Source organism: Gymnogyps californianus, chromosome 4 (assembly GCF_018139145.2).
Source record: "Gymnogyps californianus isolate 813 chromosome 4, ASM1813914v2, whole genome shotgun sequence".
Taxonomy (NCBI): Eukaryota; Metazoa; Chordata; class Aves; order Accipitriformes; family Cathartidae; genus Gymnogyps; species Gymnogyps californianus.
The window spans coordinates 69,196,180-69,218,196 of NC_059474.1; the positions used below are offsets into that span (position 1 = coordinate 69,196,180).

The window sequence follows — 22,017 nt, forward strand, 5'->3', positions numbered from 1 at the left end:
AAAGAGGAAAAGAAAGTTTCTACTACTAAGAAGTCAAACTTGGAGGACATTCTTCTCCCCACGAGGAAAAACATTTGTCCTATCTCATACAGAGCACTAGATGTGCTCTGCTCATATGGTTGCATTAAACTAGAAAAACACTTCTAATATATAGCTTGCAGTTTATACCAGCAAAACAGCACTTGACCAGAAAAGCTTGTTTAAGTGTTCCTCCCCATCCATCCTCCCTCACCCCCCATAAAATACACTCTATCATTAATCACTGTCGTTTTGCTGCCAATATAACTACACTGGGGCTTTGTGACTGACGTAACTGTTGGCAGTCTAACCTCACCATGCTAATCACCAACATAAGTATCTGGGAAAAAACCCTGTAAATTAGACCTTTCCTTGGCAAGCATATTAAGGAAGTCTTCATCTGGGAGTACTACAGTACTCGTTTATAACTGGCTACCTCCAACAGCTGCCTTGGGCCAGCAAGGTCACAGGTCCTCAAGCAGATGAGCAGCTCTCACAGCTTGCTCCCACACAAAGAGAAAAGGTTTCCCTTTACTCCCTTGTGCCAGCTTTGGTACTCCAACATAATTTCCCCTCTGCTTACAGTCTGTCAGCCAATTCACCTTCCTAACCTGGCAAAAACAACAACATTCTGCAGAACAGCTGGATTAGCTCAGAGCAGGATGAGCACCAAAGTCACCCAGCCAGCATACGCAAAGAAATCTGTGGTTGGGGTTTAGAGGAGCCAAACTGTTAAGAGTTCTCCCCATCTTGTGGAGCTGCCACCCTCCTAATTTTAAATGATATCCAGGACAAAGATTAGTTCACACTCAGACATGAGTACTTCAGTCAATTTGCAAAACCCCATCTCATCCCCAGAGCAATGAGCTCTGCCCTAGCTGGTTCTGAATAACCAAATGCTCTAGCAAGCACTTCAACCCCCCTCTGCTACCACCGTCTTCTGCTCTAGGTAACTAGACAGCAAACTTCAGAAAAAAGAAGAGTGATTTCATATCCATTTGTCCAAAAATACTACACACTACAGAGTTTTAAGCTGACAGTATTTATAAAATATTTTCCAGATGAAATCTAATACGACACATTACAGAAACTATAATTACATTATCTTAAGTTTTTAAGTTAATAAAGACAAAGACTTTTCCTTTAGCTACTACATCCAAGTGGAAGCACTTAACACTGACACGAGCTAGCATGGATAATAAAGGGCCTGTTATTAAGTATGCCAGACTGTAAAGGCAGCAGCAGGCAAAAATGCAAAACAGGAAACTCTAATAGCCGAGATGGCAACCTGTATGCAAGCCAGGTTTTCAGAGACATTCAGCAAGGTCAAAATTCACATTTTTCAAAATACTATAGTTCATCACTGCATTCACCAGGTAATTAGCAGAACAGGGACAAAGACATAATCAATGTCTGTTTTATCTATCTATCTCCTCAGTGATAAAAAAGGCAGAAGTGTCTGATGACAAGAGGAAAGACCAAGAGACTGCGTGAAAGGAGATTAAACTCTGGTCCTGTACATCAGAGATTCATGGTGAGACCTCAGTAAAGCCACACGAGTTGAGTTGCCATCTCCCTCATCTCTCTCTTCCCTCCCTGTGCAGGGAAGCACACACTTTAGATGTGTTCGAGATTCCTGAAAGACTACACGTTTGAAATTAAACCAGTGTAATCACATTATTCATTTAACAATCCCTGAAGCTATCAGGTACATATTGTCAGGTCTATGAGAAGGTCTAGGTAAATTTCAAATCTACTTTCATCACTGTTGTGACAAAACAATAATGCTGTTGTCATACAACTGGAAAAAAAAGGAGCCATCTGGACATGGTCCTGGCCAACCTAGGTGGCCATGCTTGAGCAAGGGGTTGGACCAGATGACCTCCAGAGGTCCCTTCCAATCTCAACTACCCTGTGGTTCTGTGAAGTTCTCAAAACAACCACCTGCTAATCATTTGAAAACAAGAATTTGGTCCACATCAGAAAAACAATTGGTTCAGGAAAACTGGATAGGACTCTGCTTGCCTTGGCACAAATACAAAATCACATCAAGTGCTACTAGATAGAGACCAAGCTCTATTTGCCATGCATAGGCAGAGTCATGAGAGAACTGCTTTTTAAAGTAATATGGCATTTTCACCAGGAAGTCAAACTCAATGGATTCAGCGCTATTAATCAAAAATCATACATTTCAACCGAGGATAGAAGATTTGTCCAGAATTCTACAAAGAATAGACTCTCATGAATTATGATGAAAACCTCAATCAGATCACTTTGTTTCCCTGATTTTGACCACTTCACCAAGTCCTACTTAAAATGGCCTGTGACCTTACTGTACTACTTTTAAGAACTTCAAATACAAACCAGGGAGAGCAGAAGGCAAAGCACAGAAAAATATAATGAGAAATAATCCCTCTCCAAATTTTACATAACTTTTAGAACATTTTCAAAGCATCCAGAAGTCTTCTGAGTTGCCTCACTCATCCTTCCTTCACTGCTTGTACCCTTGAAGTTTGGCTTCATGTATGGCTTTTTCCCATTAAAATGCAAGTCCTCATCACTGTCACCTTGCTTCACATACAGCCTTGGTAAGAAGCCACTTTTCCACCCCTTTTTTCACTGCTTGTGAGCTACTGAAAGATTCTGATCTACAGAGGTTCCCATACCATCCTCATCACTATAGCAAGAGATACCTTAAGCAACCATGACTAACCCTTGTCATGTTCACGTACTGTTTGTCTCCCAGCCTATTTGCAAAGGCAAGATGGATTATTTTAATATACATGGAGTAAGGTCAACGGGGGAAAAAAAATAATCATGAGACAATCTGTAGTTGTACTAACCTGAAGAAAGTCCTCCCTGAAGTCCTCCCTAGATTAAAATCAAACCAAAACTGCCTTCCTCAAAGTAGACTTCAGTCAGGAAACCACAAAAGTGATAAAATATGTCAAATTTCACAACAGAGCATTTAGATCTCAAGAGAAAGACCCTTCATCAAATAGAACTGTGTTTTATTGATCAGCCAGCTTTAGTAACTCTTCAGGACCTGTGAGGAGAATCTACACTCCTACGCAGGTGCTAGTGGCCTAACTGGAAAGTAACTGTTGTTTCATACAACACAGCTCAGAAACCCTTGAAAAAAGACAACTGGCCAACAGTGAGCAAAGGTGTTCTACAAACTTTTTTGTCCTACCAAAACACTAGCAGAGTTTGTTTTGTAACGTCTTGGGAAGGCTAGAAAGAAAAAAAGGACAAAGAGTTAAAAACCAACAAACAACAAAAAAACCCCAACCCATACACTTTTGCTATTCTTCAGCTTTATAATTTACAGGGACACCACAAAGAATTAAACCATCAAGTGAAACAGCAGGAGATGTCAGTTCCACACCACCTTCCACCCTCTCTCATACTACACACACACACACACACTTCCAAATTTGTCTTGGAGAAAATTTTTTGAGAGCCCTCTCTCCACTGCCTCAGGAAATACAGCTAGTTACAAAGCCACATATTTTGTCCCTCAACATGTCAGCTGAATGAAAGTCCTTACTAGGAAGATACATGTAAGACAGCAAGGACATTTGATTAATTCCTCCCACGTCAATATTCAAATGAAACTTAACAGATACAAAGGTGAAATATATTGGTAGAATGAAGTCAAATATGCAACTCATTAACAGCATCTGACCAAACAGCAGATGTTTCCTCCTCCTATCACCCTTAGAAACACATTTAAGTGGAAGCCACAATTTGTTGCAACATGATTCTCCAGTTATTTACTTCATCTTTAACCAAAACTGATTTCATGCTTTTAAGCATTTAAGTATTTATACATAAATAGTTATTACATACACACACCTTGATACATTTACAGGCTCTTCTCAACTACATATAGGTTTAGTCTACTTTTATCAGATCCAAATAATTTAACTTTCAACAGCAGTGAATGTTATTTTAGGCATTCATATGTGCACATGCACATACAGCATACCTATCAAGTGTGAACAACCCTACATACATACCAGCGTAAGAATAAGGTATCTTTAAGAGTCTCATGCCCTGGTTTCATCATGCTACACCAGACTGCTGCTATTACTGTCAATGCCTTAAAATGCTTAAAATCAGAAGTCTGAAGTTATTTATAAGAAAAATATCCACAGTAAATCAGTCTTTCATGTAAACACAGAAAAATTAGATACTACATTAGATACTAAGTCCCAATATTGAACAAAGTGAGGAAGAAAAGCAAGCAAAAGTATGATCAACTATGGTCACTGCATGCCCCAAGCAATCTGAACATAAAGGATTCTCTGAATTCATAGAAAACTTTTTGACCTGCCACATAAGTGTCAAGTGTTAGCTCTGTGTGCTCACATGCTTTTTTGCTTGCATCTACTTCGACAAGTTTTTAAACATGTACATCAGTCTTGCAGCCTCTGTAGAAGAAACTCTGTAACACTCTAAATCCTGAAATCTAACTTCTGCTCATGCACAAAATCTGTATAAAGAGAATACATTTTCAGCTTCCCCTTGAATGACAGTTCTGAGTACTGAAAGAAGGTCCATCAGTCGAAGTTGGAGGGCAGACGTGACTCTTACACCCATGCTGGGGACAGAAGCAAGGAAACAGTGAAAACTCTCACGATTCTGTCTATAATCACTTTAGCATTGTAAAAATTTTTTAATGGGTATCTTCTTTCCAAGTTACCCAATATTGGATTGATAGTCCATAGATCATTTTGATGTGGATTGGCATTTTAATGATTTTAATGACAAAAACTTGCAAGTTAAATACTTCTGAATACCATTAAGTGCTATAATTCAGACTGTCTATACTGACTTAGACAGTCTCATCTGCTGCCATGTTGGGAAGAGCGTTCCCTTTATAAGCACAGAAATATGAAATAATGCTTCAGAAATCACTGGTGAACCACATTAATGATTTGCTTACACGCCAAGTCAACATAATAGTTGCCTTTGGATGATAGTGCTTTGAACAGTGCCTAAATATAATGACTTATATAAAGGCATGTTTAAAAATAATTTGTTTTCCTCCTTGTACTCTAGACTTCGCCTGTGCCTGCTAGGGAAAGGGTGGGAGAAGCACAAAATGAGAAAGACTGGTGACATCTATTCTAATATCACTCTCCCAAGTGGATACCCCATATTGAAATAAAAGCGACATATAGTCCAGAACAATTACAGAGCTACTTTAGAATGACTGAATTGTGCAAGTGTCCAGAATAGCTGTACTGGTCAGGTTCCCTGCATTGGCAAGTCTAGAGGGAAAAAAAAAGCTTCAACTCTTGATCTAAACTCAGCTTTTACGCAGTCTCCCAAGACACAGCACTGGCAAGAAGAGTACGACTGAGTAAAGGAATCTGTACTTGCAGAAAACTCTTCGTAATTTAACAACGGCTCAACCCAGCAGCTGTGTCCCACACAGTACCGCTATCAGGGGCGGCACTGTGGTCACACAGCTGCGCAACACTTCCACCATAGCAATCCCAGTGCCACAGCATCTGATACACATCCTCCCTCCTTCCCAAAATAAAAAAAAATAAAAATGGACCCATCTACACAACTCAGAGTTCACCCTTACGTGCACTGAATACATGACTTCACACAGTCTAATTAGAAGTAGTGTGCTCGATCTTTGTTCCTATTGAACTATGAGGCACTTCCAAAGCCAACACATGCAGGCATAAAACTGAAGCAGGGACAGATCCTGCACGATCTGGGTTCATTCTGGAAAATGCTTTACATTCCTTGAAATTAGCCTGTTTATTTTATGAAATGTTTGGCTTCTCTATCCTGTTAAAAAACAATGCCCCCCACTCAAATACACACAAAACCGAAAAGCTTCTGTAATGCAAATTAACATTTGTCCGAGGAGGAGGATAGGGATCTTTGTAGCAGCTATTAGCAGCCAAGAGTGTCCTTCTCCTCACCCCTGAATCCACCCTTTTGCAAAGCCCTTCACAAAAGGCCCAATCTAACATTTTCTCTGGTTATTTTGGATCTTGAAGAATAGCAACATTCTAACGGAAATAGTTACACAACAGCCTGCAGGGATACAACTCTATCAATTAAAAAGTATCAATTTAAAATAACTTCTTTCCCATCCCAAGCGAAAACTGCTGCTCTAACATAAAAATCCTCTACGCTGTTCTAAAGTTACGCCATCATAGCTTGACCAAAGTAGCTAGAGAAGTGCAAGATGCCTGCGTAGATGAGCCTTTAAGTCACCAGCATTTCAAGCCATGCTTGCCAATTGGTGTTTATGTTTTAAATTCGAATTTTCTGTTCAGTAAACTTCAAAGGTAAACTTCTAGGAACTGCATATCATCTTTATTAAGACTTGTATGCATTCAATTTTTTGAGACATTGCTATACACAGAAGAAAGGCCAGTGGAGGAATACTAGTCTGCAGCTACTAGAAGGAAACAAGTGAAGTTTTTATGGCCAGAACAGACCTTTCCCTACTCTGAAAGCACAACTGGGTGAGTTTGTCATCAAAACCTAAACAGAAATTGAAAAAAAAAAAACAAAAAAAAACAAAACACCAACCAACCAAACAAAACATTAGTAGAATCACTTCATTAACCATAAAGCAATTTGTGAAATCTGATTTTCATTTTCACAGATTTTATGGCGCTCTCTTAAAAAGGTAGTTTCATTATTCATCTGCATCGACACAGCAGAAGAGAGCTCCATATCCACATTTTATAAGACACTGCACCCAAAAGCGAGCTTTAATTCTTTTATCTACCACTCAGAAAGCACCTTAGCTAAAGCACATGCTGCTGAGATGCAACTGAACATGGAGACTAATGGATCTCTCACCACTAGTGACGATTTATTTTCTCTGCTTCTCTTGTACCCCTCAAAATTATTTTTTTAGTTACTTTTGTGACTAAAAATAAGAGATGTTTCTTTCTTGGCTGGGAGAAGCTCAGGAGATGCAGTGCAGAGTTCACACCAATTCGGGTATGAGGAGTTGGTTTAACCACTAATACATGCAAAACTCCCAAATCACCAAGCAGCACAGTGACTAGCAGAAAGAAGAAAAAGGAGTTTTAGCAGGATTTTCCCAAAACACTTCATAGTGATTTTATCAGCAGAAACAGCAAGACCTAAGATGTTTACCATATAATAAATGTTTTACTATCTGTGGCATGCTACTTTCTAAGCTACTTAGAGCAGAAACATGAATCTGAAGCCACAGTTGCCTTCACTAAGAAAAGCAGAGCGGCCTATGCCAACCCATATTCAAAATTACCGTCTCTGTTCTAAAATAAGTTTGGTCATATAGTTCAAGATATGACTAAGATGCTCTGTCTTATACAAGAACTCAGATCTGCAGGAACATTTCAACAGGCAGTTACAAACTTTAGTAGGATAAAAGTACTAGGCGAAAAAAAAGCCCAAACAATTAGCTAGTTTGCCTGTTTGTTGCTTTGATATCTGATAGCACAGTCTGCAGGTAAAGTCCAGCTGATTTTGAGGCTTGAGAAAGGATATATAAAATTCAGAGACATTCACTCACAGCCACTTTCCCCCCCACACACCTCCAAGCTGCACATGCCTTCATCTATTTCAGTTGCTAATGACTGCAAGAAAGAGGTTAAGAGTCAACCTAAATTGGTTCAGTATTTATTCTTCACAGGGCCACAAGCTTTAATTTCAACTGCTCTTTGCATAACTTAAATAATAAACATGGTGCTCTCTTTATTTGATTTTTAAACCACCCATATCTGAAGCACAATGGGACATGTCACAGACACTTGCTTCACTGCCCTCATAATATGGTTTAATTATGATGACTGAACTAACGGGCTCACATCATAGACTTTTACAGGTTGACCCTGTGTCATCCTGATGTATCATTTTGCACCAGTTCAGTGCTGTAAATCAATTTAAGATCTCCAGCAGGTTGAAAAGGCTGGTAATGATGCTTTCTCTGCAGTCTCTGGGGACTCCACATTATACACAACTTACATTATTTATAAAGCTGAGATGATGCCTCCATTAGGCTTGTAAGACTACTCAAATGAGCTTTTATTTTACACACACAACTTGGGCTTCACAGAGCAGAACACTGGCTATATGTAATATACAGTGCATTCATGCTTCAATTAAAAAAAGTCACAACCCCTTCATTTTTTAAATTTAAATCTTTATACCAAGCAAAGAAACTCATAATTTGATCTGAATAATTTCCCAGTATTCAGAAACACAAGTAGCACTTTTATTAACCTTTGTATTGCTTTTCTTTACGTTCAACTCTTTACTTTGTGTTCAAACTACAGAGGAAAAGCAAACACTAAACTCATCAGCTTTCAAACATTTGATTTGATAGTTAATATTTATACAGAAACAGAAAGATCTCCATCTGTTTATTCAGTCACTTTTCTCAAATGTATTGGACCATCACATCTTCAAGGGTACCCAAAAAGGCAAGCTGAACAGGACAGAGTAGAAAAAAAAAATGTATTTGATTACATACCCAATGGTTGATGGGGTCAAAGCCGAAGCAAGGACAAATCCCTACCCTTAGGGTAACCTGATCATGCCTTGAACTGATCCTCTCTGGTAGCTGTGGAAGGCTTCTGGATCACCCAAATCAAGGCAAATTTCTCTCAAGCGCCTGCTTACAGTCTGAAGTAAATTGCAAGATTTCATCCCTAAGACCAGAGCAAGAACTTCAAAAAGGGCTAGGTATCTTTCATTTTCATACTGATGCTCTTCCAGTCACAGTAAAGAAGCGAGCACTCAAAACATGCACTAAAATCCAATGAGAACCTCTAAAAACCTTCACAGCACTACTCTCTGGTTCAATGCGAAAATAAAACGAGTATTAATCAGTTGCAACTAACAAACTCATCTCCCATAATTCAGCAATTACTGACAAGTCAAAGAACAAATTAAGTCAATGTTAACACCTCAGGTTCCCTCACATGATTTGCTCCTATTGTTTGACAGGACAAGGTGCAGACAGTTAGCCACATGAAGACTAGCAGAATTAGACACACGCCTGCAAAGAAAAGTGGTCTCTGTGGGCCGGGTTGTCTTCAGTTTTTAGTCTTATTCTTGAGTGCTGCTTAAAAACACATATAACTATTGGGGGGAAAAAATTAAACAAAGTTTTCTCTTTTTGACTTCTCCTCTGTGTGCAAAAGAGATTTGAACTATCAGCTATGACATGTTTGAAATACAGCTTTTCCCTAAGCATGTTAGTTTCAAGATGCCGTATCTTTAAACACTGACATCCATTAAACACTGACATGTTTCACGCAATGATCTTTTCCATTTGCTTGTATCTGAAATACATATCTACTTTTACTCTTCCCCACCTGGATCTAAGAATATTTCTCCTTCCCCAAATAAAACTGTTACCTTTTTTACATGCAGTGAGCATCATTTTTTTCCTAAAATACACCAAAATAATGACTACTTTTAGAATAAGCTCTAATTATTCTGATACCGTAAAAGCAAACTGTAAGGTCAGACCACATATCTTCTTCAGATTGATCTACTAACAAAAGAGCAAGCACAGCAACCCTTCTTCAGTCAGAACTCCCACTGACTTCAGTTTATAAGAAAAAAAAAAAAAGTCAGGATTTGGCCCAGATCCTTTCGAATGCATGACTGAATATTTCCACACCAGTAAATTTTAATAAGCTTTAAAGATCTATATTCAGGATAAGATTATTTGGCTGTAGAGCCCGAGTATATGAAGAAACTACATTGAGGAGGGGAAAATCTCATGCATCCAAACCTTCTAACAGGGAGGTGAAAAAAAAATTAAGTGAACTTTCCTTGACCTCCAAGCACAGATTTGTCATTAAAGGGGAAAAAAAAAAAAAAAAAAAAAAAAAGGAGGGGAAGGGGGCTGCGGAAAGAAAAAAAGGGAAGGGGGAAAAAAACCCCAAACCAAACATTAAACGGACAGGGACACGGATCGGCCGAGGTAGGAGGCGAAAGGCTTTCCCCCCACAAAAACAAAGGAGGGCACTTGCCCCGTCTGGCCGGGGCTCCGCCGCGTCCCCCCGCGGGGCGCACAATGGGGCCGGGGCCGGGCGGCGGCTGCAAGCGCAGCCCCGCGGCCCCGGCACAGGGTTCGCCGAGGAGGAGGGCGGCTTCCCGGCGAGGAAGGGCTCTGCCTCCCGCCGGGCCCGACGCGGCACCTACCCACAAACTTCGAGCCGGGAGCGGCCGGCGGGGAAGCGGCCCCGGGTCGTCCCCCCCCCGGGCTGCCGGAGGGACGCCATCATGCCGGGGAGGAGAGGAGGAGAGCAGAGCTGCGCTCCCTTCGCGGCGCGGAGGAGCCGCTCCCCGCCGGCCCGGTCCGGCGCGGGGTTCCCCGCACCCTGCCCCGGAGCCGGGGACCACCCGGGGGAGCGGGGCGGGGGGGAGGAAGGAGAGAGGAGGAGGAGGGCGGCGGGGCGGCGCAGGCACGGCCGCCCGGCGAGGGCAGCGGGGAGAGGCGAGGGGACGCGAAGTTGTTACCGGCTGCCGGGCGGTGAGGGGGGCCGGGGCAGCCCCGCGCTCGCGCTGCCTCCGCGCCTGGATTGATCTGGTCTCGCTGGCGTCAGGCAGTCGGAGCCGCCCAGCCGCCGCGCGCCCCGCTGCCAGCGCGCCGCTCACCGACACACACACGCTCGCTCACACACACACACACGCACTCACGCACCGGCCCGGCAAGGGATCCTCTCCAAATTACCGCCCCCGCCGCGCGCGGCTCGGGCCGCCGGGCCCCGCTAGGAGCGCTGCGCCCGTCGCCGGCAAGCGGCCGCCCCGCGGGCCCGGCAGCGGCGCGGCCCTGGGAGCGGGAGCGCGGCGGGGCGCTTGGGTGGCTTTATTCCCCGTCCCGGTGTCTTAGCCCCAAGGGCCCGGCCTCGGCCACGTTTGGTCGGCGGCCCTCGGGGCTGGCGGAGGTTTAAAAGGCGCTTACGTAGCCGCTGGAGCGCGGCTGAGATGCTCCGGCAGCCGGGGCTTTAAGGAAAGCTCCAAATACTGTGAGACTTGCAATTAACGTTAATTCCTGTAACGCTCTGATTGAACTGGATTTCATCCTGCCTCTTGCTTACAGGTGATTCAGTCCCTGACTTAGTCTATTCTTAATGTTGAAGTAATTGCTATAATACCTTCCAACAAAAGACCACTCTTTATCCCCGGGTACTCTACATGGGGACCTCATCCTAGCCATAGGTACTGTTGCAGTTACTCCTAATTTATGCAAGTAAGCCTCTTAAAGTGCATGAGGCCTCTTGTACAATTAGATATATAGTAATGAAGTCTCGCCCCTGTGGCCCTCCGAAATGAACTCTATTTGAATCTGCAAGTGTCTGCTTGACAGTGGATCTAGCTGAAAGTCTGCAGCCCACTTGAGGAAGGGTAAGTCTCTCTTGCCTACTATGTTTACAGGAATCTTTACAGTACTCAGATGAGCCTAGCGCAAGTAGGATTGAACTGAAACTGATTCGTTAACAAATACTTTGGCTTTTACCCAGTCATCATTCCTGGAAGGAGATATGAAGTAACAAGTGCAAGATGTTTCTACATGGCAAAATATTACGATACACCTATACTGGCATAATTACATCTCTATACTTACGCCAGTAAACTTCCACGTGTATATGAAGTTCTAGGTATGGTATTAACCTCATTTTAAAACCCAGCAAAACTGAGGCCCAGAGAAGTTCAGGCTCTGAGAGTTTTACCAGATGAACAGTACTCCTGGACTTACCACCTGCCCACCCAGGTGCATTACGAGTCTGAAGACACAGAACTGGAATGGCTTGCCCAAGGTCACAGAACGAGCATGACAGCAGAAGTAAAAAATACCCAGTTTTACGTCTGTGAGGATATTGGCACTTCTTTCTGACTTCATAATCTAAAATTCATCCATCTCTTTGTCATGTAAATACTACAGAAATTGCAAACAGGTAAATTGTACTACATTGTTACGTAGCATGCTACAACAGAAGCGTAGTGAGGAACTCCTACACAGAACGACGCCATAATATTGATGGGGAAGCCTGGAATACAATTAGTATTTTACTGCTTAAGTTTTGAACCTTAAATGATTCAAGATGAGTGAACTTCGGTAATCAGCTTTAACTTGTATTTTGTGGTTGTACTGTACGCAATTACAGTTAGCAAGTCAACTTTTCTTTTTACGTGCAATCATGCACAGATACAGTGCAGCACTGGGCTGCAGATATAACTGGTAAAGGTTTATCTCAAGACAAACTAAAATGTCTTTAAATTTTGTCAGTGTAATGAAGATATTTGCAAGCAAGGTACAGAAGAAACATGAGACTGCTACTAGTTTTTGTAGTGTGGTAGTGCTTAAATCAGGGCCAAGTGTCCTGGGTCAAGAGCGGTGGATGCAGCAGTAGTATCTGCCCCAAGAGCTTGGCAGTGTTGGAGATCCAGTCTCACACAGAGAAATACATGGAAAAGGCCTTACGCGTGCCTGAGCTCTGCTCTGCTCTGCAGGCTGACTTGGCAGGACTGGGGCGGGCGGCAAGCTCCATCCGCTGGATCCTCGTTGCTCAAGTATCTATTCAGTGCATGATTCACACTAAACAGATATGACAAGAAGATAATTAGGGAAGCACTGCAGTTCGTCAGGTGTCTTGTTAGAACCACATTTTTACTGCTTTTGTTGTTGTTAGGGTTGACTGGTTGGTTTGCTTCGGCATGAGAGAATTAAATTATTTTCTACTTAACACTGAGGCTTGGGGAGGATCACATTAATATGCTCCTTTACCTAAAAAGAGCTATAAAACAGTCTAGTATGGCCTTTTGCTGATGTTTAATAACCAGAATGGCTGTTCTGGAGAGGGCTGGTTAGAACTGGCTTCAGACAGATCAGTTGTGTGAGAAGACCAGAGGGCAAGCAGAAACAGCGTGCCATGGTCAAATCTGCCACGAGGCTTCCCTGGCCGGGCTGTTTTGGTACACAGCCAAGTCAAAACTTCCAGTCTGCCACCCACTTTAGGATGTTCAACTCATAGCTAACTGTCCAAATCCATTACTCTGTGCGTGAGTAGTATCAGCAGTGTCTTACTTGTACATTCACCACTTCTAACTCCATCGGCTACTTTTAATATACCCTAATTAAACATCATTAGCATCTGCCTAGCTTTTCTGAATAACATGAGGAAATTGAAAAAAGGACAGCAAAGGGGCACATACACCTGGGTATCTAGCTTGATGCTACTCCTACAACAGTGTTCCTCCTCTGCATTGGGCTGAATAACTGTGCTATCTCAAGAGGCGACAGAGAATTTTTTTTTCTCTTTTTACTCTGCAACTACATGATCATTCAGACTGGTGCAAGGAAAACAGGCCGTGAGGCTGGGGCAACGAAGAAAGAGAAGAACCACCCCTTCCGTAAACAGCCTGAATTTTCATCAGATTAAGTGTACAATCCAATGATACCATCAGTCATAAGGCCTGTGAACCTGAATTTTAATGGAGTTGGGGCACTTAGATAAACTTCTAATAAGGTTCTCAAAGGAAACTTTAATCTCATACACACTTTTTAACATCTCACCAAGCACCTGCCTAATCACTTTAAAATCTGTGTCTCAGAAACAGCTTATCAGAAGGCAGAGTGCTAAAAGATATTCATTATGCTGCATATTTTATACTATTATATTATGTAACAAATACTTATGAAATACTACTACTAATACTGCTACTACTACTATTAGTTTTCAATCTTCCTCTAAAATCAGAGTTTATATGCAGATTATGATTTAGTGTTTCTTGTTAACCTCAGCCAGGCTTCATCTTGCTTATTCAAGAGGTTCCAGGGATAGAGAGTGCCTTCTGGAGACAGTTTAGCTCCAAACTCAGTAACTTCGCTTCCCCTTTATGCCACCAGGTTTCTGCCAGAAAGTAGAGTTTCATGGATAATTAAATTGTATCAAACACATAACTTATTATTTACATTAAAATCACTGGAGTCATTTTCTTTTTAGCCATTACAGTGTTGCCCTAGCATGGGAAAATACCAACAGTATTTTCAGAAAGAAGAGGCAGTTCTGTCAAGAAGAATAATAGCTTTCTAAGGATACTTGATTTCATTACTTCCTTCTTTCCTGGGCTGGCTGGTAAAATTTATCAAGCCCTGTCCTTCATGGCTTGTCTGCTTCTTCTTTGAATAGGTGAGGTATTAAACAAGCCTCCCACCTCAGCATTATTAGAATAGGATATGCAGACTGTTTAGCAACTACACAAATCTGTTTAGGAAAGATGCCTCAGGCAGAAGACAGCATGTGGGAGAAGGTAAGGAGTATTTTTAGGCGGTCATAACTGTGCAGAGCTGCGTATGGTTTTCCAAACCCATCTGGATACAAGGACCTGTCTCGCCACAGTAGCACAGAGTTCATAGCTGATTTCTACCGTCAACAAAGGCACTTGGGTTTGAGCTAGTTCGAATACTTCAGTCCTGCACCACAGCAGAAGTGGTACGGTGGCATGGGCTGACTGAACTGTGGCCTCCAGAGGCAGACTGAACAGGGCAGCAAAATGACAGCAGCAGCAGAGCTGCTCACCCAACACCCTGTCCCCATTAAAGAGGGCGCAGTGGCCCTCCTCGCCGCCCTCTTTACTGCCCACCCGCCCTGCCGAGCGCTCTGCTGGCAGCTGTGGGCAGCTGGGCTGCCGGGGCTGCTCTCCTTCCCCTCCACCTCTCTCCTTTCCAACTCCCCTGCTCCCCAGCAGCAGAAGCGCAGCAGCCTCAGCAGCCCCAAGCACCTGCGCAAGGCTGACCGAGTGGGGCTAAGCACAGAGGCCCAACACCAGCACTTTAATGGGGATGCAGAATTATCGGGGTGGTGGTACCTTGAGCTGTTTAAGGAGGCTGGTGCTTGGGGGAACTGTTCTGGTGCCATCCTCACAAAAGTGATTTCTGCATCCCCCAGTGGAAGCCAAAGTAAGTTGTTTTATGCCAGAAGTTGATCTGTCCTCGTCCTTGAATGCCAAGATTCAATTTTCCCTCACTGAAGAGAAGCTTTGAGCTGGCACTGTGTAGGTTACATACAAACAAAGAGGAACTAAGTTGTGAAAGGCTCTGAAGACAGAAGTTGTGACATGGGGCGCTCTATACTCCTGCTTTGGTGTGTCTGGCCATTTTCTAGAATGAACCCTTCATGAGTTTGTCTCTGTAGAGTCAAATGTCTACTTGGGACTTGCCTTAGTTTCCTGACTCACTCTCATATGCAAAAGAACAAAGAATCCATTTCATTCTTAGAAGTTCTTCTTAAACTGGCCCACCATGATTAAGTGGGATTTATATAGAATAAATGTGGAACTGATAATTTTACAAGGTTATTACATGTATTTCCCTCTGTTACATTAAATAAGGCTTCTGCCATAGATCTATCTACAGATACCAGAAAGGTCTTTGATCAGATTGAGTAGCTGTTCATCTTTTCCACCCTTGAGATGATGGGATTCATACCAAAATTCATGACTTTCCTAAGATTAATGTACCCAGCTAAAGCTGCCAAGATCCTTATTAAAAGTTATGAATCCAAAAGGTTTGGGCCAAAACAAAGTACTAAGCAGGGCACTCCCTTATCTCCTTTATTGGTTGTTTTCTCTATAGACTCTGACGTAAGGACTTTGCTCCAGCAATATTACATTGCTGGTAAAGAAGGGAGGTTGCACTCTGTTCTGATGGCTAATCACATGCTGCCACGAAGCACAGTATTCCTGCCCCCTGTACTGCACCAGTATTGTACTTTCTCGAGAATGAAATTCTCCCTTTTTATCGTGCCTGCATCCATGTAGAAGCTTTTGAAGGTAGTTTCACTTTCTCCTGGCTATCACCTCAGCAAGAGATAATGGACTCCATGTAACTAAACATTATTGGTTCTTTTAAAATTAAATTTCTCTTCAGTCACTCAGCTTAAAAAGATTTACATAACTGGAATAACCTAGCTCTATTACTGGTTTCTTGGAAGACACCGCTAAGATTAATCTTATCTCCCATTTTAATTACTGTTTTCAAGTTCTTACAGTCCTTGTCCCAGTTACATCTTGTTGCAAAAACCACCAGAGAATGATATATTAAAATTTATTCAGACAGGTGGCAGATACAAAATTAAAGCTAATAACTCTATGAGAAAAGAAATCAAAGGTGGTTTGGCAATCCTGAGCTCTTACTACTTGGTCACTTGGTTGCACTGGCTGTACAACCAGTGCACTAATGATTGGTGCCCGTGCAAGTGGCTGTGTGTCACAGCTTGCTACGTGGGGCTAGGGAGTGCCACAGTCGGGCAGTTGCACTAGCATCCACAGGCTAAAGAGGCCTTGGGGTAGGACTGGATTGCGGCGATGGATGAAGGCTGGGCAAACCATGGTAATTGTCTGGATACAGGGCTCTATCTCCTTCTTTATACCCAAAGAGGAGTCAACTATATTACACCATTGGAAGACTAACAAAATCACACATATTCCATCTAAATGCATCCCTTTACTTCCACATTTTGTTGATATTTTTTGACAAAATACTCAACCCATTTTATGTAATGATTAAAAACATAAAAGAAAAAGGCACCATGTCTTATTTTTATTCCCCACATAAATGGTACTTATCTCGAGTAGTTTAGAAACTTCTTTTCAATTTTTCTAAACTAGTGCAAGTCTAAGTCACGTTGCCTGAGTTCAGTGTGACTCTTGGCTGCGTAAGTCAGTAGTAAAATAGTCCCATCCTTCCTCCTCCACAACGGCTGTTCATCCCTAACCCCATGTCACCCACCCCCTTCGTGCTGGCACAGTTGTTGGTGCAGCTGCGAACTGAACAGGCCTAGGGAACTGATCTGGCCGGGGAAAACAAATGTTTCAGGGGCCAAGCTCATTTTTAATTTGGATCAGTTCCCTGATCTGGTTCATTGTGTGGTTGTCCAAATCCTTGTGCTGATCTTGCACAGGGGCAGGACTGAGGTGGGAGAAAGGGCAAAACTTATCTTTTTGATAGTGTTGTTGGCTTCAGCCAGTTTAAAGTGGTTATGAAACTGTGGTAGACTTAGCAAGCTTTCTTTTAACCCAGGAAAAATACTTTCATTTTGAGCACAACTGCAAACATAGTTTTAGAAGAACTACACTAAGCATAGGAGCAGGGCTCACTGGTGAATAACAGAAGACTAGGAGAAAGTGTGACAGGACTGAGGCATTCAGTGTGCTGGGGTGGTCACTGCATATTAGAAAAGGCAGCTGTTGGACACTGCATTATATGGTAAAAAGCAAAAAACCTGTTGCCCTTCTGCTGTTCATGAACCAACAGAGGCCAAAGAATTGCAAGGATCCCACCAAAAATTATTATTTGACTCTTCAAAAGGCAGAATTGCGCTCAGCTGGCTTAAAGAAGCCGATACATGGGCACTGGGTATGCCTACATTCCCATGTTTTTTTCTTTCCTGTATTCTCCAGTTTCAGAGCTTTCCTTTGCTCTTTGCTTAAGGTGTGGAAGAAACTGAATTCTGGAGTAAGTAAATCAGTATTTAATTAGTCATCCCAAGGCAATGGGTTCTTAGTGAGTTCTCAATAACAGACAGCCCTGACAATAAATGTACATGTATTGTATTAGTTTCCGTTTGCACTTTCAGGAGGAAATTACCTTGTAGGTTTCAAACATCCTGGCAGTCACACAAAGTGTTGAAAAAGGTTGCCCACATGACAAGAGCATTTAGACTAATTTTAAACTCCACTATTTTCTTGCTTGACCAAAACCAGCCAAATTTTTGACAAACAAGTTGGAGCAGCTTTAAAAGCAACCTCATCTACACTTCATACACTATTGCACAAATCATATCTGTAAATCCTCACTATAAGTAAAAATTGCAAAAAAAAAAAAATTAAGTTAAACACTTAAAAGTTGCAACCTATCAAAATTAGTGTTGCTGGTATAATCTTAGTTAAGTACTCAGTTTGAGTGCATCCTGCTACCTGTCTTTAACTGCATGCTCGTATATGTTCCTTCCTAAAGACCCCTGTCTCATTCAGTGAACAGAACAAATAGTGGTCAAATAATGGAGAGTGATTTTGTTTTCTCCCCGGGTTCATGCTGCAGCTAGCCATTATGAAAACTGTTTTTGCAATATTTAGTTGCAAAACTGAGACTGGCTTACAGCTCATAGCTCATCTCTTGACACAAAATTCATCTTTCCTTTCCCTGCCAAATTTCATCTCTCTTCCTGAGTGGACAGAAGCACTAGAGCCTCTCAAAAAAAAGTCCTCTAATATTTTCAGCCCTGGCAAATCAATTTGTTATTCTTTATCCTGTTTTCAGAAATACTTGAACTGTTTCACTGACATTTTCTACACATTCTGCCTGAAGCACACATCGAGGACAATTAATGTTTGATGAATTTCTAAACACACAAAATCAATATAGTCTCAATGCAGGAAGTACTGGGCAACCTGAATTACAAGTGATGATCTCAGTCCACTAATAATATAGTTTAAAGGACCAAAGCATGCTATGCATATCCAGAGATTCTGCTGTTGTTGGAGGTGTCAGAGAAGGGAAAGGACTACATGGCTTACCAACACTTAGGAAAACAGTTTTCTAAATACCACAGTTAATGGCTCTTTAAAATGAGGGAGAAGAAAAAAAAAAACAAAATTAAGGCACCCATTTGCCTCTTCAGACAATTAGATATAAAGTAGTTTTCAGTGTAAAGCATTTTATCTGGACATCTAAAAGTATCATCTTTACAAACAAGGATCAAATGTTCAGTATGGACATCACCACAGAAGGCCCCCAGAAAACTGCAAATAGCAAGACAGCAATGCTGCCTTACTCGAGCTGAAAACCTGCAATTTGAAAGTGGCCCTACAGTCAATGCACAGTTGGTCCAGCTTCTGCAAAGTCCAGTCGTACAGTACGTGAAACCTACAGCTTAGGGAACCCTACAGCTACCCCACTCTGCTCACGTGCCTAGGGCCTTCAGCACCTAGAAGACAGCACTGATAGACTATATCACCCTGGTTAAGCAAAGCATACACTTGTCAGAGAGCGACCAGATGGAGGATTACAACAATTTATGGCCTGCAGTTAGACAGGCTTGCACTGTGATCTCATCAAATCTTGAACAAAATAGGTCAAGCTTGGTCAGTGTTCAGATGAGATACACTCTAGGGAAAACACAGATACTGTAAGAAACAGTTTAGGATTTGGATTTAGGATTCAGCTGACAAAACTGCTACGGTACTGTCCCAATTTTAGGCTAGATTCCCAGATGTCTGAGGTACCCAAAACAGGTCCCTGGTCTGTCATGTAGAAGGGGCACTGTACTGCTGGTACCATATTTCTCGTTTTTCAGATGAGAAATTAAATTACAGTCATGTCTTGTGATTAATTAAATAAATCATTCTTGTCTTTGCTTGTGGACATGGCATTTTCAGAGGCAACATAAATGGAGAAAGGGAGCTTGTTTGGTTTCTATGATCCTGGTACAACCTGCTAGCCCTCTCTCTGCAAAATCCCATTTTAAAGCTTTTCAATACTAGGGCACCAAAAGCACGAAATTTAGATTCCTTTAAGACTGCAAACATCATGAGAACTTTCTAGCAAGACATATGCAAAATAAAGCAAATTATATAATCTATCACTTTACAGATAGATTCCTTTTCCTTTACATTCACATTTCCCATCCATTCACACTCCCACTTAACCAACCTTTACCTCAACTCATTTCCCCAGATGCTGTTCTAATGTGGTTTCATCCTTATGTTGATTTTAAGCTCCTTGGTTCAAATCCTGTATCTTTTTCTTTGCCTGCAAAACACAGCATGCAGGTAGAATTTTATGTGTAACTATCATGCTCCAAAAACACGTGCAAATTTTTATCTCCAAATAATTAAAGTCAATGACAACTATGCTTCTTGGGAAATTAAGTAGTCAGAATGTAACTAATCAAACTGAAATTTAGCCAGGACACCGAAATGACACCACTGGCTCAAGAGGAAAGTGCTTGTGAGGATTCTGGTAATTGCAAGTGGTCAGGACTCTCCTATGTCCCTCACAGTGTAACACCTCCTGCATGCTGTGTGGTGCAGGATGCTGCAGAGTGAACGTTAAGGCCAAAATGAATTTATAAACCTCACATTCTCTCTATGATTGTATTGCTCAGATGTATCAGTCTATCAGTCTACAAAAGAATTAATTTCTAGATTTTTTTAGAATGAAAACCATCCACATATTATGTGCTTTGTTTTGATTTTTGGGTTTTTTTGCCTTATGGTCATTCATCTTTGATGAAAGGGAATCAGAGAAGCAATGCCTGCCTTATCGTTGATTTGTGGTGTATAATCATGTTAAAGACAGATCACTGGTCTCCTCCTTACTACAGTGCCATTTATAACAGACAATTATCCCTGCATGGTGCAGTTGTCATGATCTAGTGATTGTAAATGCTTGTTATTAGTGCGGAGCCAGCTAAATGCTGTGTGTTTCTCTTTAAAGCTAATTTGATTTTCCAGAGCTGTCTGTCATCCTTGAAGTTTTCTCTAGTGCAGCCCAGTTCTCAATCTACACACAAGTGAGGTCCTTTTGATGTGAAGCGTGTGGGGCAGAATCTGCGTACTGCTCCCACCTACGCCAGGCAAGGTCTAAAGTCCAGAAAAAAGAACAGCAGCGTGTCTGCACTGGGAAATCTCCAGCCATTGCGCTGTGTTGAAAGGAAGCCCTACTAATGGCAGTGACAATATGCAAATGCCAAAACAAAGAGTAAGGGGGGTTTGAATACAGTGGCATTGTCTACAAAAAGGAAATATACCAAAACACTCTAGTTGGTTTTAAAATTAGCTGGAGAAGATACAAAGAGGTCTAAGTCTTAATGACCTCAGTTCTACAATATGCCACTAATGAGCTCCATGATGAATAACTGGGAACAAAATAAGGAGTGACAGACTAGGTCAGCCAGTGGTTTGCCAGGCCCTTGTCTCGTCTTTCCTACTGGGGCCTGTATGTGATCATTTTTGATTGTGTCTACAGTATCTTTTAATAGTAATCAGGACTGGAATTGCATTGTGTTATACACTATACAAACATACACCGAAATACTGCACTTGCTCTTTGATCCTCTAAAGCATGGCAAGAGCAGCTCCTCCCCAGCTGGTATTTGTGCAGCTCCTTCTGGTGGGCATGCACATGCCTTCATTTTTTCTCTGCTAGCCATCTCCCTGCCTCCTGCTGTCCTAACCCAGTAAGCCCCACATTTGCTTCTCCTCTGCCTCTTTCTGCAGCTTATGTTGTGCTTATGCTCTGTGATTATTTTTCTCCTCCATGTCTTTACCTCCCTGGTCTCACTCCTACCATTTTTTTCTCTCTCTCCCTCCTTCCCACATAATGCAGATCTCATTAATTGTTTCAAAGGAGTATCTTATTTACTCCATTTACATTTTAAATGTGTAAAAAAGTGAAAATGCAGTGGCTTTGAGTTCCCTATTTGTCCACTGAACAAGGAAAACGTGACCTTAATCTATCAATACACTGGCTGTGTGTTGAGTGTGCTGGAGGACCCAAAATACCTGTTGGGGGATGCCTACTCTACTCTGGTGGATCTTACCAGAAGCAAATAACCATCAGAGTGCAGCAGTAGTGCTCCGCTCACAGCCCTTCAACACTACTTGTAAGAAACAGAAATGGCTGAAAGTAGCCTTAAGCCTGTTAGTAAACCCACTGTTCCTGAGAGCAGCAGTCTTGTCCCTTGTAGAATTTCAACAGCATGCATGTCAAGAGGCAAAGAACATTATCCTCTGCATTTTTTCCTGCAAGTTAACTATTTCTTCTTAGAGCAAGACACATATATACAGCTTGGTGAAGAAAGATTTCTGGAAGTCTTCAATATTGTATCACTCCCAAATGCCTCACTCCTCCTTAAAATCCATCAGGCTTCCTCAGACCCTGTTGGATCTGTACTTTGAGGATTCCTGGACATGTTACACATTTCTGTATCCAGAGCAATT

General features: G+C 42.0%; 1 protein-coding gene across 1 annotated transcript in view; it reads right to left on the reverse strand.

Moving 5' to 3' along the window:
- Nucleotides 1-10,556, reverse strand: part of SMAD1 (SMAD family member 1) — a 51,775-nt gene extending 41,219 nt beyond the window's left edge. The window contains 1 exon segment of the mRNA XM_050896189.1: nt 10,531-10,556. The gene's annotated coding sequence lies outside the window, so the exon portion shown is untranslated.
- Between the last annotated feature and the right edge of the window lie 11,461 nt (nt 10,557-22,017).